This window comes from Myodes glareolus, chromosome 7 (assembly GCF_982192425.1).
Source record: "Myodes glareolus chromosome 7, mMyoGla1.1, whole genome shotgun sequence".
NCBI lineage: Eukaryota > Metazoa > Chordata > Mammalia > Rodentia > Cricetidae > Myodes > Myodes glareolus.
The window spans coordinates 17,202,951-17,220,330 of record NC_142032.1 but is presented as its reverse complement, the minus strand read 5'-3'; the positions used below and the strand labels follow the sequence as shown (position 1 = coordinate 17,220,330).

Sequence of the window (17,380 nt, the reverse complement as noted above, 5' to 3'; positions counted from 1 at the left end):
TTAGCAACCCTGCTGGGGCCTCAGTCTTCATTCAGGCATCCTGGGAGTGACAAAGCTGGGACTTGCAATGGCGAAGCCCGAAAGGGGGAGGGCGCTCCCACCCCTATTCACACCGAGACCTCATAGAATAATTCCTATCATCCTTAGGCCTTCCTTTCCCTCTTTCTCTTTTTTCCCCCACGTTTCCTTCTTCTTCTCCCTTCTCTTTCCCACTACTTTCCTCTTTCAAGTTTCTTCATTCCTCCTATTTACCCTCTGGTCTAGGCAGCCAGTGCTGGCTAAGGCACGCCAAAGCAAGTGGGATCGGCACAGCGCCTTTCAGAAATCCCTGGGAGCGGATTTAGGAAATGCGCCCTCCGCTGGCGCTGGATCACGGTTCTCTGCGTAGCTTTTTTCTCACGGCTGTGACCCATCTCTCTTTCCTGTCTGCTCCAAATCCATGACTGGGAAACTCTCTGAGGACCTGCTAAAGAGTGAAGGGTACGAGCTGCGCGGGTGCAGGCGGTTCTCTGCTCCCACTCGGTCCCCGCCCCACTTCAGGCAGGACCAAAAGTCCCGGGCACCCAATTCAACTCCTAAAAAGAACCCTGTGTTATTAATCTACATGGGTTTCCCTCACTTCATGGACTTAGAATGTCATTTTACACACACACACACACACACACACACACACACACACACACACACTTCTGTGTGGTCAAACCCTGGGACTTCTCCTTTGAGTCCAGTTCTATGTGGGACCCGGCCTAGAGTCCCTAGGGCACATACTGAGCTCCCTGCTGTGGCCTGTTTAGCCAGTAGCCACTGCTCCAACCCTGCCCTCCACAAGGCACGCATTCACTGCCACGATTAACCGCAAAAGTATTTGCTCTTTCACTTTTCTTTGCTTTATTTCTTCCTTCTTCCTCTCCACATCCTCCTAGCGCTTCTTCTCTGACTTCGTTTCTCTCCCCACTTTCACTTTTCTTTCCATTCGCTTTTCTTTCTCTTTCTGCCTCTCTTTTATCGACCGTCTTTATTTTCTTATTCTGTTTTGGCCTCTTGTCTCCTAGGTCTATTTCTCTGGACCCCTCGCTGTCCCTGGACGAAGGTTGCACGGTCTCCCTGGCTCCCTGGTCTCCCTGGTTATCTTCCTGGCTCCTCCGCCCTTTTCTCACTTTTTCCTTCTCCCAGGCGTGCCCACCCCACCCCGACTCGCCCGTCTGGCGGACTTGGGTCCGGCTCCCCCGCCGCCAGGGTGATTTATTCGCCTCGCTCGGCGGAATCAGGTGCTGAACCGAGCCCCAGAACGAGGGAACAGATTTCTCCCAGGAAGGGTTTTGTGAACTAAACGATACTAATTACCGGGTACGGGACGCGCCGCCGCCGGAGGAGGGGAGGCGCGCAGGACCAGATCTAGCTGGGCTAGCTAGGGGAAAGGCGCGGGTTGCGGGCCACCCTGGGCGCCTCTCAGGTGCCTCTTTTGCTCCTCTTGCCCGGGCTTCACCCTTCCCTGGGAACTTTCCCGTCTGAGTTAACTATTAACCGTTGTCGAAAGGCAATTTTCTTCGGAATTTCAGCGATTTCCTTTTCGCCGTGGAAGCAGATTAACATGCAAACGGGGAGGCGATCGGCTCGAGTCTGCGCGCCACGAGGGATGACTGTCTCCAAACTGTCCCGCCGGCGGACAGCGGAAAACTACAGCCCCGGTCCCCCACGCCTGCTTGAGCAGGGGCCGTGACCCAGGCAGTGCCCGCAGAGAAGGTGGAAAAAGCCCAGCTCCTGTGCTGTAGCGAAGTTGAGGGGGGAGCTTAACCCAGACTTAGCTAGGGACCTCAGCCACCGGCAGACACAGTACAGTCACACCAGGAATCCAAAAACAGTAGCCAGATCTCGGCCCCAAGCCTCGTTTACTGGGTGATGTTCAGAAGACACAGGCGTACTCCGGGAGAGCCATCTCAGGCCTGCAGACACCCGGGACGATCACTCATTTCACTAATCTTTGTCACTGACAGCACCCCACAGACCACACGTACACTCACTCTGCTTTGGCTTCTGACCACTGCAAACTTAGTTAAACTCCTTAACCACCCTCCCCCTCCTTTCTTGTCTGGCCTGTTTTTCCCGAAGCAGGGAACCAGAGGTCATCGCCCTCAAAACCTGGGAGTTGGGACCCCGTCTGACTAGCACGTTAGCCTCTGGCCTCCCGCCAGGCTGCCAGAGCCGGGATTTTCCTCGCTGAGAGGCGTTGGTGACAGGCTTACCAAGGCCCGTGCTGCTGTTCCTAGGGCTGCCCTTGCCTGACTCGCCCAGGACACTCTGGACCTGCCAGCCCTGTGCACAGTTGTCCTCTTCCCATTCTTGGTCTTCCTAGCTTATGTTGCCCTAGCCCTAGCCTTGAGTTAGTTTTTCCCTGCCCGCCCGGTTCTTTCAGCCTCTGGTAGGCTGCCTCTCCGTCTCTCTGTCTGTCTCTGTCTGTCTCTGTCTCTGTCTCTGTGTGTGTGTGTGTGTGTGTGTGTGTGTGTGTGTACACGTGCCCGCGTGCACGCCCGCGCGCATGTGTCTCTGTCTCTCTTGTTTGTTTCGAGGCACGGACACTGATTGCGCCTTATGAAGTTCTAACTGGTTTTGTGTCAGGAAGATCTTTCTCACTGCTACCCAGCCTGGCGTGACGGATTAAACATCAACTAGTTAAATAAAAATTAATATCAACTGCCTCCTAACTTCTAATGTCATGTTGTTTATAACTAATGAACTGATTAGGGGATAAACACATCACGGAGACATTCGGCTTTCCTGTCTCAGCTCCATCGATGCCTGTGCCCACTACAATACTGCCAGTTGCCAGGCCAGGAAAACCAGGGGGGTTGGCTGGGGGCAGGGCAAGCTGCCTAGAGGGAGTCCCTGGGGCTTACTCCTCTGCCTGCCTTGATCTTTCTCTCCTCTTGCTTTTCTTTTCTTTCCCTTCTTTTGTCCATTTCCCTTCCTTTCTCTATCTCCATTTCATTTCCTTCTTTTTTCCTTGTGCTTACTTCCCCTCTCTTCCTCCCTCCTGTCTTTCCTTCTTTCCATTTCTCTGTCATCCCTGTTCATTCCCTGTCCCTGGTACCTGCTCCCCAGTCCCAAGTATTAGCTTCCCTTCTCCCTTATTCTATCGTGATTCAGTCTTTCTTTTTTCCTCCCTGGACAGCCCAGAATATGACGATGACTAACGTTTTTGTAACTAGGCTTTTGCCCTAACTCAAAGCAAAATAGCCTTTCCCCCAAAACTTAGAAACATACACACACCTATGTAAGGGGAAGAAAAAGTGTCTTCTTTTCTCCTCTTCTGGAAGGGGAGCAGAATAACAGAAAAATCCTTCTTAAAATTTGTGCCTTCCCTTTTGTCCCCGAAGCAATTATCAAAGTTCGACTACTAAATTTAATTTCAGGAAAACAAAACAAAACAAGAAAAAAGCCCAAAACCTGCTCTAGTGTCTTTCCTCTGGGGCTTCAGATCCCTTACCAACCAGTCAACCTGACCTGGGGAGCCTCCTTTCTCCTAAAGACACTTAAACCAAACCAGAGTTGTCTTACTGACAGCAGCAAGGCAGAAAGGCAGGTAATCACAGACCCAGGGCTGGTGATTTTTTTCTCCCTAAGAAGCCACAACATTTCAACTTGGTTTGCCCTGGACCGCAGGGTCTGACAAGACAATAACAACAGAAAAAAAAAAAAGCTTTTAAAACCAATTTAGCACACGTGAAAATGTAATTCTAATGAAGAATCAATAGGCTGGCGGATCATTTTTCCTGTGACTCCTGGGAGATCCTGAAAGAAACTTTCAATCAATGGGCCCAGCGATGAGAAAAAGGGCCCAAGAGACAGTGTGGTACAGGAGTGAGGGCCTGGGGACAAAGAAGAGAGAGCCCGAGGGAGGAGGAGAGAGAGCCAGAGGGAGGAGGCTGGAGGGAGCTGAAGGGCAGGTGCCTTTGACTGGCAGCTTCTTAGAGGCTTCTGGAGGAGAGTAGCAGGGGGAGAAGCTAAGAAACTTTTTCCCTCTCAAGCCCCTTCCACGATGCCTACAAGCTGCTTAGTACAGTGGACTCAGAGGCCTCTCCAGGGCCTAGGTCTGACCCGGGCTCTGCCCCAACCCTGGGTTTAGACACCAGTGGGTAGTTAGCTCGGGAACAAGACAGCTGAGTGTGGGACTTCAGTTCAAAAGTCCTCACTCTATAGAGGGCTTACCTACCTGTGTGTCTGAGAGGTTGAGTCTCAATTCCTGGTTTTAGAAGTGATGAAAGTGTGGTCCAGCTTTCTGCTTTGTAAATCATTTAAGCACCTTGTCTCCTAAGACACTTGTGTGGAAGGGCAGGGATTAGTACCACCATTGCAGATGCTAGGAAACAGACACAAGAGCACTGCAGTGAAGGAGTGAGTCCACAGGACAAAATCCATGCGTGCCAGTGTGGGAGATAAAGGCAGCTGAATCTCTTTGAGTTCAAGTTCAAGGCCACCCTAGTCTTTGGGGTCCACCCTGGTCAAGTTCAAGGCTGCCCTGAGTTCTAGGCCAGCCAGAGTTATACAATGAGATCTGTTGCAAACAATACAAAAATCAAAACAAAGCCAGGTGGTGGTGGTGCCTTTAATCCCAGCACTCAGAAGGCAGGTGGGTCTCTGTGAGTTCAAGGCCAGCCTGATCTACAAGAGCTAGTTCCAGGACAGGCCCCAAAGCTACAGAGAAACCCTGTCTTCAAACAACAACAACAAAAACAAACAAAAAACAAAAATCACCACCACCACCAAGCAAGTACATGTAGTATGGCTCAAGGAGTAAAGGCACTTGACACCACGCCTGATCCCCTGATTTTGACCCTCACAGACATGGTGGAAAGAGTGAACCAACTCCTGTCAATCTTGCCCTCTGACCTCCGGATGGGACTCTTTGTTCATACACATATACAGTGCAAGGAACATTTTAAAAAGTTGTACACCTGGGTGCAGTCCTAGGTGACAATGAGAAGCTAATTATGAGTCATCATCTCACATGCATGAACAGAGTAATCACATGACAGTTGTGTGTGTGTGTGTGCATGTGTGTGTATGTATGTGCATGTGTGTGTGTGTGTGTGAGTTTAATTGTACACATCATCTCCTATTCTAGACCATGGAAATATTTCTTTGTATGGAACAACAAGAAAAAATAGCTTTAGATAAGGTCTCAGTATGTATCTCTGGCTGGCCAGGAACTCGCTATGTAGACCAGGCTGGTTTCAAATTCACAAAGATCTGCCTGCCTCTGCTGCCCTGAGTCATGGGATTAAGGGTATGCACCACCATGACCAGTGAGAATTTTTTTTTTTATTTTTAAAATTTTTTCATTTGGGTTAAATCACTGTTAATTAAGAAGGAAGAAAATGAGGAAGAGGAGAAGAGAAGGAGGAGCCGATGAAATCTAATGTTTGAAGCAAAACACGTTGGTAAGCCAGGTCTGGGGCCTGCATATCTAACTCAGTGGTAGAGCCAATACCTAGGTAGAGTTCCTGGATTTGATCCCCAGTACTGTTGGAAAAGAAAAGGGCAATATGAGGTGATAATTTGCCCAGAAAGTCATCTTCTGACAGGAAGTTATAGGCTTGCTGTGACTTCTCAGGCTAATCCAGCTTCCTTTTTCTGGCTGGACAATTTCTCTAGGGTGAGCTCAGTGGAAAGGGTGTGGTCTCAGAAGTCAACTCAAGTCTTCAAGTTAGAAAACAGGGTGTGGTGGACTTGTCACATTCTTTTTGCAGTTGTTTGTTTTGTTTTGTTTTTCAAAACAGGGTTTCTCTGTGTAGCCCAGGCTGTCCAGGAAGCCACGCCCTCGACCAGGCTGACCCTGAACTCAGAGATCTGCCTGCTTCTGTTTCTGGAGTACTGGGATTAAAGGCTAGCACCTCACTACTCTTGCCTTGATCCTTTCTTCCTAAACACACACTCTCTCTCTCTCTCTCTCTCTCTCTCTCTCTCTCTCTCTCTCTCTCTCTCTGTGTGTGTGTGTGTGTGTGTGAGCATCACAGACCTCTTCTCACACACAGGACTTATCCAGTCCTTTCCTGGACAGCTGCTCAAGGTTAGTTATGAGAACGAGTCTCTAAGAGTGGGGGGAGTCCCCGGGCAAGCAAGATAGATAAAAGGAACACCCCAGGAAAGGGACCACAGGGAGGGAACAGCAGTGCTCTTGAGGGCACATGTGTGTGCTTCTGAAAGAAGTGGAAGTACAAGCAGGTGCATAAATAGGCTGTGAGAGATTTCCAGAATTTATGGCCGAAGTTGAGAGATGTAAATTCCAGATTGAGGGGGTATGATGCTGGACAAGGGAAAGTGGCCCTTTGATCACCATGAAAACACAGGTGTGGTTAAAAGGTTGTGAGTGTGAAGGCCCAAGAAACTTGGGGGTTGGGGGGGCTCAATACTGCAGAAAGGCTCTGTCCAAACACCAAACAAGTGCAGAATGAGTAAGAGAAGGGTGGGCCCTTCCTTCCTCCTCTTGGTCCTCAATACCTCTTCGAGGACACCTTTTATCCTAAGTTTTTATTTGTTGCAAAGAAGAAAAGAATCCAGGGGAACTCTGGGAACGATTGTGTGGTCTGTAAAAGTTGAGGTGCGTTTGTGGATACTTTAGAAGCTAAACTGAGAGCCAAAAAGTCCAAGGCAGGCGAAGGAGCCTGACCCGGTGAATACCGGAAGTCTTGGGGAAGGGGAACCGCACAAACTTGGGGGAGAAGGCAAGGTCCAGGGCGCGAAAGCCTGGCCGCGCAGTCTGTGATCTGAAGGGGGTGGGGGGGGGGCGCGTGTGACCGTGAAGATGAGGGGGTGGGGTAAGAGGGTGTGCCGGCGTCTAGACCCGAGGTTCGGTCTAAGGGTGTCTCTGGGCAGTGAGAGTATGTTTGTAGGCTTGCCTGCAGGGTTGGGGGCCTCCGTGCGTGTGCGCGCCTGTGCGCGGCCCGGAGAGCCCGCGGCTCCACGGCCGGTGGCTGGCTGTGTTTTGCGGCCGGGTGTGTGAGCGCGGGCGCGATCGGAGCTCACAGCCCGCCCAGGCGGCCGGCAGCCACGGTTATCTGAGCCGCTCGGTCGCGGGTGGCTGCTCCCGGATCTCCTGGCTGCGGCGGCCAAGGCGAGAGCGACTGTGGGGTGACAGAGGAGACCGCAAACTAAGACTCAGGCCCACGCAGCGCCGAGCAGAGCATGGAACAGTGTATGGGTCGAGCAGGTAAGACCTAGAACTCCTCGCAGCCAAGGCTGGGAGTGAGAGCATGGGGTGTTGGAGTGGGGGTGGGGGTGCTGGTCACAGGAGAAGGATGGGACTGTGTAGGTGAGAGCGGGTTCCCTTTCTTTCTCCGGTTCGGTCCACAGCTGGGACTGTGAGGGCCGGGGGTGGGGGGGGCGGGGGGAGAGAGGTTCTGTGGACGCTCCTCTTTGGGACTTCTTACCTTTCCTTCCGGTGACCTCTAAATCTTCTATTGAAAACTTTCCACCCAGGGAATGTGAATTTTACAACTTCTCTTGGCTGAATTTGGCTTTTCCTTTTTATTGAGTGTTTAGGACTTTGGTCATTCTGATTTCTCTCTTGGCATAAATATTTTACACAACTTTCCTTAAGTTGGGAACATTAGGAGGGCTTCGTTTTCCGATACTGGAAATATATATGCCATTGTCACATGTGTGTGGGCTTTGAATATTTGGTTATAAGCAGTAGTGTAGAGAGCCAACTCCCCCCCCCCCCCCCACACACCATCAAGAGACGATCAAGGTGGGGGGGCTTAGGGGAAAGATGACAGGCACCAGGGGGCCTGAAGGGGGGGGGATCTGAAACTGACTATCCAAGAGTTGTTAGTGCCACCCTCCTTTATTTCCCTTCCTCCCCCCTCTTCTCCAGACCTGCCAACTCAGCTGTGACTGCCCATTAGGCGTCCTGGCGTAATGCAAGGGTGGGAAGCCAAATACCCAAACTAAGGTTGGTAGTGAGAGGGCTGGATCAAGTTTCCAGAGTTTTCCAAATGATTCTGTAGAGGTCAAGGCCTTTTTTCTTCACTCCTCACCCACACAAATCTCATTTCTTCTCTCTACCCCGCCACCCCAGCTCAAGTTTAGTTCTTTCAGCTGATAATTCAGGTGCCGCCGCCCCAACGGGAGCTCTTGCTCTAACTTCTTGGCTCAATCCTTGGACTGTCCCCACTCTTCTTTGGTGTTGTGTCCCCACTGAAGAGCCTGAGCCCCTGTGAGTGTCAGCTGCAGCCTCCTGGGCTTTTAGGGCTCTGAGCAGACCCTCCACACCAGAGGTTTAAGTAGGAAGATCAATAGCAAACAGTTGTAATGATCTAATTAATTATGGCAAAATTAAAAGCGAGTATAAAATCAATCTCTGATGGTGTTGAAGATGGAATTCAATTGAGAGCCCATCTGTGCACCCCCTCGACCGTATAAATATGCAGCCCAAGGACAGACCTAATGGCTGAGCCTTCCTGGGAACCTGTCTCCCCCCTTCCTTCCTTTCCTAGGTAGGGTTTCTCCACCGCACTCTCTGAATCTGTTTTGCCTCTTGCCCCTGCCGCTCCTCCCCAGGTCCTCTTCACTCTGACTCCAACATTTCTATCCTTTCTCTTACCAGGTGCCTCTGCCTGCCTTGTAGACCTAAGGTGCCTAGACTGGGTTCCTAGTTCCAGCAAGCTGCCTAATGCGAGCTTCCTGCTCAGCACCTCAGGAAGCAGAGGTACAGAGAGCACTGCCGTATCTCTGCGACCCTGTCAGGGTCCTCATTCCAAGTTGTATGACACTGAGAAGAAGCCAGGCCCTTCAAACTTACCCTGGGAGCGCCGGGTGGGGTAGGCAAGGGGCTCGCTCGGCTCAGGGCACGGCAGCTACAGCTCAGACTTGCCGGGGAGCCTTCCTTTCCTGGAGTCAGGCGGGCATTCCAGTCAGGCACAGTTCGCACAGGGTGGGAAGAAGTTGCCAAGAGAGGCAGGGAATGTTGAAGAGGAAAAATGGCTATTTCTTTTAAGATACCCCCATGGCTGCCACATCAGGCCCAAGTCCTGTACCACCCTCCCCAGCTGAATTATTTCCCCCTTTTTCTCTCTTCCACTCTTTCTGCTCCTCCGTCCCCACTCTCTCCATCATAGGCTTGTCCCACTGCTGACACAGGCCTCTCAGTGCCCCGTGTCCCCCTGTGGGCCCCCTATGAGCTTTTTGGTCCCAATCTAACTATTTAAAATAACATACAGAAGAGCAGGGGAGCCGACACGCTTGTTGGGAGCAGTAGCGCTGCAGCGGGGGTTTACGTGAGATGCGGGTTTTATTTTGTTTCTCTAGCCTGATTCTGAGCAACAGCAACAAACACGGGAAGGGTAAAGAAAGGACGAAGGAGGATGAATCGGCAGCTAGATGGTTGTGATCTTGCACCCAAAGTATAAAAATTAAGGGTCTGGGTCCTCCCTGTTTTTCTGACCTGTCCAGATCCCCCGTCAGCTTTCTGGCTCCCTGTAGATGATCTCCGGCCTTTTTCCTTGGCAGCCCAGAGTGATCTCCCGGACTCCCACTGAGTTCCCAGGGTTTTTGTTGTTGTTGTTTTTCCCTCGGAGAACTCTTCCTTCTCCCTGATCCAGACACTGGGTCTTCAGAGCCTGGGGGGAAGACACAGCAGCCTGACACCTCCCACCCTCTTCTGCTGGCCCTCCTCACCCCGTTATTAATTGCTGTGTTGACCTGCAAGATTGATTGGCAGTCCTGCTGGAAGAGGCTGGGAAGCCTTGGCCTCAGAGCAGCCTGGGTTGAGGGGCTGGGTGAGGAGAGGGGGAGGCACTGGAAATGGGTCCTGTTCTACCTTAGCCCAGGTGTGGAACACAGCTGTTTGCCTAAACACCCATCACCACCGTTTCAAATCCCTTACAGTACTCCGACACTTTCAGTCAAACACCTCCTCATTGATTCAGACGTTGGGGAGGAGGGTTTCCCTTCCTTAGTCAGTTTCATCTATGTGTTCGTTAGCCGCGGGTCTAGAGCTCATTGCAGGTCTAAACGTGGTGGGAGAACTCCCGAGTCTGAGCTTTCTACCAGGAATTCACTGTGCGCTGCTTTTTCCTTCTAAGGATAGTGACAGAAATTTAAGAGATAATCCTGGATACAGACGACCCTTAGAGTCTCAAACCAAATCATCCCCTTCCCCACCGAAGAAGGGAATTTGTCTTAGGACCTCAAAAAAATTACATTCAGGCCTTTTGCTTCCGCAAAGTTTGGTGGGATGGATGCTCAGGCCTGCCGAGAGCAGAGGTCAGAGGCTTGCAGCACCAAATGCAGAAATCTAACCCCTAGGAGGGACCTCCCCTTGCCATTTCTTATTTCTTCCCAGCCCAGTCACCTGTAAGTTCGCACGCTTACAAGCCCCCCCACCCCACCCCACCTCCGCAGCGACTGCAGCTACTCCTGGCTATAGCCCCTGTCCGGACCCGAGGCCACTGGACGTCGGGGCAAGATTCCCGGGAGCGTTTTGACTATAAGCTAGGCATGATGAAAAGGACAGGCAAACCTTGTACAAATCTTGGTCTGTCCCCCAGAGACCCTTTTTTTGGGCCTCTACAATCTCAGCCAGCCCTCCTTACCCTGGGTCCTCTCTCCCCCTCCTCTCCGCTCCTTTGTTTCCAACCACCTCGCAGCCCTTCCCCCGCCTGGGCGGCCGTGCCCCCAAGGCCTCCCTTGCCTCGCTGGCAGGTTTCGCTCTGCCTTACCGGCTCCCGGCTCAGGCGCGCACTCCGCCTGCTCCTCACATCCACACAGCTGCTGCAAGAGGAGGAAGGGAGGGCGGCGCGCGGATGGATCCGAGACAGTAGATTTGGTGTCTGCTCGTAACTCCCGGGAAACTCTGCCCTGGTGCTCCCGCCCCTCTCTTCAACTATTCCTCTGTGCTGCAGGGCCCAGAGCCCTCGTCCGCAGGCTACCCCTGCCTTTCCCGACGTGTGGGCCCTGGCTATTTCGCTACCCTTAGCTTCCCCGCATCTGGAGTTGCCTGGCATTCCTTTCAACTACCACTTGCTACCTCCTGTCCTTTCCCTCTGCCGTCCCTGTAGTCACTGTAGCGGTGGGTGGCACTGGGGACGTCCCAGATCCTCCAGCACAATCTCCCTCCACTACAGTCCGCTGAGCTGCGGGCTCCAGCAGGCTGAGAAGAGGGTTAATCATTACCTCCCCATCAACAGTCAACCACCCTTGGACTCTCTCACCCAGGCTCAGAGAGGAGGGGGCAGCTGGCCCGATGGAGACCGGCTTTGCCCTGCCAGCCTCTGCAGGCCTTCCAGGGGCAGGTCTCTTTTTGGTGGCCTCAGCACCCCTTTTGGGTGCTCCGTTTCACCTCTTCTGTTTCCCTCCGCCTCCTATCACTGCTATCAGGCTCTGCCCACGTCTCATCTCTGCTCGGTCTTTGGCAAGTTGACTGCAGGTTCTAGGACGACCAACTCTCTTTGTTTGGAACCGGACAGAAACGGGGTTTCCTTTCCCCAACCTCTGCCAAAGGTTTTGGCGGAGTGGCCCAAAGGGGACCGCGCCTCGGGTCACAATTAACCCGATTGTTGGGGATGTGGGTGAGAAATTTAACTGATCTAGCGGTTACAGTAGACTGGGGTGTGCGTGTGTGTGTGTGTGTGTGTGTGTGTGTGTGTGTGTGTGTGTAGGAAGTGGGAATAGAGGAGTGGCAAAAGAGACGAAGAGAAACCTGGATGGGTGTGGTGTATTCAAAAGGGAAGGCGGGAGTCTGCCAGGCAGAAACACAGGAAGGAGTGGCAGTATGGGGTAGGATGGAAAACAACACCTTCCGGTTCTGCCAGCCTGCAAGCTCAGATCCCCCACTTCCATCTTTGGGGTTGCCATGTGTTCAGAAAGCTGGACAATTATTCTTTCACCCACTATAGAAGTGTTTGTTTTTCAAAGGCTCCATAGTGGACAAGTGTAATTGTCCCCATTTTACAGATGAGAAAACTGGGGTCTAAAGAAGCATAGGGACTATGCAGGCAGAGGCAGCTTCTCCTTCCTGAAGGCAGGGCAGGGGTGGTGGTGGGGGATGTGGGATGGGGGTGGTGTGGTGGTGGTGAATGTTTTTTTTAGCAGCCCTCCATGGGTGCCTGGGGGCTGTAAGGTGGTATTTAGGTCTGAGACAGGATTATCGGGGCCTCCTTGATTCTTTCCCATCTAGTTTTCCCTCTTTGGTCAAAGTCCTCCACTCCTACCCTGTGAGCCTGCTGGCCAAGTTTTGACTATTTTTACAACCCCTCCACCAGTTCAGTGGGCCACAGGCAGCCACCTGGCTGACCCGTGCCAATATGAGGCCCCTTTAGAGGCCAAGTGGTTTGTATTGTCATTACTCCTCAAAGGGACTGTGATGGGCCCGGGAGGTTGCTAGGTCCTCTTACGTAGGGAAGCAGGGTTAAAGGGAGGAGGGGCCAAGGAGGATAAAGGCTCAGCACGTGCGCTCGGCCTCTACAGGACCAACAGACTAGGCGGGCGGGGCCAGCTGGCAGTCAGGACCCCCGGGATTCTTGTGGGGTGTCCAAATATTGGGAACAAAGGCGGGAAACGAAGAGTGAGAACAGGAGGGAGGGAGGGAGCAAGGGGGAGAGCGAGGAAGCAGAAATTAGGGGGTCTTGGATGAAAAAAAAAAGTAGCTTTAGGGAGAATGTGCTGTGGAGTGTGAAATTGCAGCCCATGGTGCTCCATATTGTACCAGAAGCTCTTCCAAAAAAAAAAAAATCCTCCAATGTGACCAGAAAGCCGGCTAGGCAGGGGGAGGGGAGGGGGGGCTGGCGGGAGCCGGTCAGGCGGGGCAGGAGAGGGGCCTCAGAGCGTTCACCCACTGCCAGGGATCTGGACGCCTAGGGTACGCCCTCCAAGGGCGCACTCGGAGGGCAAGTGGGCCGCGGGTGTGCGACCCAGAGTTTAATTGTAAGAACTTTTTTCTTTTCTTTTTGTTAGTGGATATGATGAGTTCCAAACAGAATAATCCAGAAAAGACACTGGACTACGTAGTAGTTACTCAACCGGCTCTTTCTCCCTCTTTGGAGTCTGCTTTCCTTTCCTTAGGACTAGGTTTTTTTCTAGTTTTTTGTTTTTCTTGTCCCTTAATTCCAAACAGCACCCCCCCACACACACACACACTTTAATGCATTTAATTTGGTCTGCGCTGTGGGGAGCATTTCCTGGGGAGATACGCTTAATTTCGGAATTTCTAATCCCCTCCGTTGGAGCACAGGCCCTAGTTCCCCTCGCTACTCCCCAGGAGGTAGGAGAGAGACAAGCCTAGGCCACGGGGGAGGGGCACAGCTTTGATGCTCCACTGCAGCCGGGCCCTCTCTAGATCCCCGGTAGCACAGACACCTTCGAGAACTGTTTGAGACCCGGTGCCTAGTCCCAGGGTAGCGCCTTGTGAGCAGAAGGGAGGCAGCCACGTCACTCTCTTTTCTGTCCTGACAGAAAGTTCCTGGGCAACAAACAAACCAAAAACCTAGCAAAAGAGTCACAAATAGGAGTCGGAGCAAGCGGGGTTAGCAGGCAGGATCACCACTCACACTTTACTTATGCGTAATCTGCCCAAAAATACATTGAAAACTGAGGTGTAAGTCACACATGGCTTGGGACACCTCTGCATAAGTTTATACAAGAGGTCCTTCTTATCGCGACCACAGCCTCCCGCACACCTAACACTCAAGCGGAGCAGTGGAGAACCCTAGTTGGTCGGAAAGGGAGGAGGTAGGAGTGGGCCGCCAGGCGCCAAGCGAGCATGGCGGAGATGGGAGCGGAGAAGGCGAAGGAGCTGAGATCCACAAGGAAGATTTATTGGGCAGATCAGATGCACAGAGGCGGCTAATGAAGCAAATCCCGAGATGGGTATCAGAGCAACTCCCCAAAAGTTTATTTGCCTTTAAATTTCCGCAGGGCGGCAGGCGCCTTGTTTGAAGTGTAAATGCCCCTAGGTTGGGGTGGGGGTGGAAGGGCTGCTTTGAAAACACTAGAGAGAAAAGGTTCATTTAGAGGCAGACGAGGGAAAAGCAACCAACCCTGACAGGTCGGAGCCCTGGTTGTGTTTGGGGTTGGGTTGTTTTCTTCTTTCTCTTTCCTCCCTTTCCTCTTCTTTCTTCTTTTTTTCCCCCTACTCTTTCCCCTTCTGTTAGGACCCATAGAAGAAGAAAAAGAACAGGAAAGGGGAGTTGGAGCGAGAGGCCACCGAGAAGGGACAGATGCAGGCCAGCCCTTCATGCTGAAGTCCAGAGAGAAGGCTGTGCAGAGGCTAACGGGCTTCCAAAGCAGCGGGGTGGTTTGCCTTTTGATTATCCAGAGTCAGAAACCGATGGGGAAGCTAGAGAGAGTGTCCCAGGAGCAAGGGGAGAAAGGCGTGCTAGGGCTTTCTGAGGCTACCTGGAAATTGGAGAATCACTAGCCCTCATTCCCAAGAGAGTCTATATGAAAGGTACGGGCGTGGGAGTGCGAACTTCAAACACGCTGCTTTACAAACTGTTAGTTCTCTTTACAAAATGTAAAGATCAACCCCTCCCCCAGTACGTGAAAATGCCCATTGTTCACGTTCACGTTTCACACCTCATAGTATATGAAAAGGAATACATTGAGTCCTAGAGAAGTGTGGATTTCTGTGTGGAACGAGGGACTCCACTCCTTTTTGTTTCTCCAACAGTTCAAACTTACCAAGACATAACTTATGTACGCCCAACATACGGAGACCTGGCCAAGGTTCCTTTATGGGTTTCTAACCACGATTTCTTTTTAATGCTCCCCACATTCAATTCTGAGTTGATTAGTTCTTGAAAGGAAGCTAAGGCTATGCCAGTTTGTGCCACCTGAGAGGTCCTGGCTCTCCTGGCTGGGGAGCTGACTTACTGTTTCTCCTTTTTCGTTCCCCCGTGCGAAGTTAGTGCAGGTTCCCGGGGTTGTGAGGCCAAAGCAAACCTGCGAGCGCCATCTGCAGGCCTTGGGAGGAAGGTACTAGCTTTCCAGGCAGGACCCCTGAGCCTACAACCTCCTGCCCGAGGGAACCCAGTCCTCAGCCCAAGGGAAGTGAGGGACAGAGCGGTGGGCGGCAGACAGGTAGGTATTTTATCTTGTTTTATTATTTTTTAAATTTTTACTTTTCAGCAGTTACTCTGCAATTGGATTAATCAGATTGGTATCAGAAATTTGCGGGAGACAGGGCAAAGGCCCAGATCCCAGCGGACCCATCTCTCCAAGCAATGGAAAGCACAGAATCCTGTGCAGCCGTGCCTGGCCTGAAACCCTCCCAGAGTAAGGGCATCCTGGGAAACCAGGGTTCTAGATGCCCAGTAGGAGTCAGTCTGAGTCTAGTGGGTGTTTTCCCCAACCCCAAATACTGCTGAGGCTTTTTGGCCATAGGGACAGGGGCACGAATCCGCTCACTGCCCTTCCTCTGGGCTTCAGGAGCTGCAGACGACGCCAAGAGGCTCGGATTTGCCAGGCAAGAAAACACTGTTTGGCAGCTCGAGCTTCCCAGAGCCGCCCTTTCTCAGACCCAGGGAAGCCTGGGAGGAGGGAGCGAAGGGGGGAGAGAGAGAGTTAAAACATCAGCTGAAGTGCCAAGATGATTTATGAGACGAGGGAAAATATTTCATAAAGATCTCCCGGATATTCTGTACTTAACCAGTTAGGAGACAAAGGACTTCTCTTGCCTAGTGCGTGCGAGAGGACCCCAGCGAACAAGGGAGCGAATGAGGGTCAGACTGCAGAGACTGGGCCAGCGGCTCGGATAGAAGCCGGGCCAGGCCGGCGTGGTGCGCCGGTTGCGCTCGTTCCGGATCCGCAGAGCTAGCGGTGGCGGCGCTCAGCCGCGTTCACAGCCTCCTCTTCTCTCCAGCCGGGGAGAGAGAGCGCCTTGGTCCCGCCTTGGGCTTTTGCATTCTCTGCCGCCGTGGCGGACAAGCCACTGCGCACTGTCTCTAGCCCAATCCCCTCCCTAGCTACCCGAGGGTCCAAGAGCCAAGTTCCCTGGCTTTCCTGCCATCCGTTGGGTCCCACCAAGGCAGGTGGGTCCTAGCCAGAGGCCTCTAGCTTGATTCTGAACCAAGCGTTCTGGGCTGCCCAGACTCCGGGGAGGGGGTGCGCGCCACCGCGTGTGGGACGGGAGGGGACAAACTGCTGGGCACTTTGCCCCGGAATGAGAATCCGGCGTACGTGGATGGGAAGGTACCACAGGAGGGAAAGGCGAAAGGGAAGGACCAGAGGTAAAGGGAGGGAGGAAGGAAGACACAGGGAGGAACGGAAGGGAACTCAGCGCTAAGGATAGCCGAGTTAGGACTAAGGATGAGGACCCGCGGGCGGTGGGATCTGCGGGCATTGGCCGGTGGATGGCAGGGCTGGGCGAGTTGGGACAGAGAGCCTGGCTTCGGGGCGCAGCGCGCTCGAAGGCCCTCTGTGGTTGCCTGAATATTCATTAGGCTGGCCGTTCTTTATCCTTATCTAACGTTTATCTTCTCGGCGAGTTTCGTTTCTCAGTGTAGTTTTAATCCCGGGCTCCCAGTCCTCCTCCCCCTGGCCCGCTCCTCACCCTCCCTCTTCCTTCACCCGCTGCTCCCTCCCGTTTCCCCCTCCCCGGCCCTCCCCTCGCCGGCACCGGAGTGACAGGCGCGGGGCCCTCCTTGCCGAAGCTCGGGGCTCCGGCACTGGCGAATCACAGAGTGGTGGAATCTATTGCCTTTGTCTGACAAGTCATCCATCTCCCGGCGCGGGGAGGAGGAGGGGGTCTGGAGGGGGCTTTGCAGCTTTTAGAGAGACACACACCGGGAGCCCAGACTCCAGTCTCCGGCCGAGTCTTCTTGCAGCCGCAACCCACCTGGGGCCAGCACAGCGCTGCGGGCGCCGCTCGGCTCCTAGGCTGCCTCCCTCCCTCCTGGCCCTCCGGCCGCCGCGGCGAGCGCCTGCCTTTTCCGGGGGCGGGGGCCGGTTCGCGCGCTCCCCTCCAGCGGGCGCCGCTTGGACATCCCGGGGATTGCTACTTCTCTGCCAACTTCGCGAACTCGCCGGCACTTGGAGCAGCCCGGCTCTCCTCCCGGCGCCCTCGGGCGGCCCCTGCCCTGAGTCCTCTCCGTTCAGAGCCTCTTAGACCACCGGGTTCCAGGGGAGCTGAGTGAGCCGTCTTCCCCACCCGGCCTCAGCTTGGCCGCAACTGGCGCGCGAGTCATGCGCCCCCTGTGCCCCTTGGCCCAGCCCGTCGCCCGGGGGCTGCTTTACTGACTGCCCAGCCGCGTACCCCGACGGTGGCAAGTTGCAGCCGCTGCGGTTACAAACCCCGGCGGGCCCGGAGGAGTCCCGGCGGGGAGCCCAGCGCGGCGCCCCCCACCCTCGCGTACCCCGCAGTAGCCGGGCGCCCGCTCACCCTCCC

General features: G+C 53.5%; 1 long non-coding RNA gene across 1 annotated transcript; it reads right to left on the bottom strand.

Annotated features, from left to right (window-relative positions):
* Nucleotides 1–9,270: 9,270 nt before the first annotated feature.
* LOC146893671 (uncharacterized) lies at nucleotides 9,271–11,171 on the bottom strand. The gene is made up of 2 exons (XR_015002982.2): nucleotides 10,719–11,171; nucleotides 9,271–9,617 (listed from the first exon to the last, which is right to left on the bottom strand). It is a non-coding gene; the product is annotated as an uncharacterized LOC146893671 (long non-coding RNA).
* Between the last annotated feature and the right edge of the window lie 6,209 nt (nucleotides 11,172–17,380).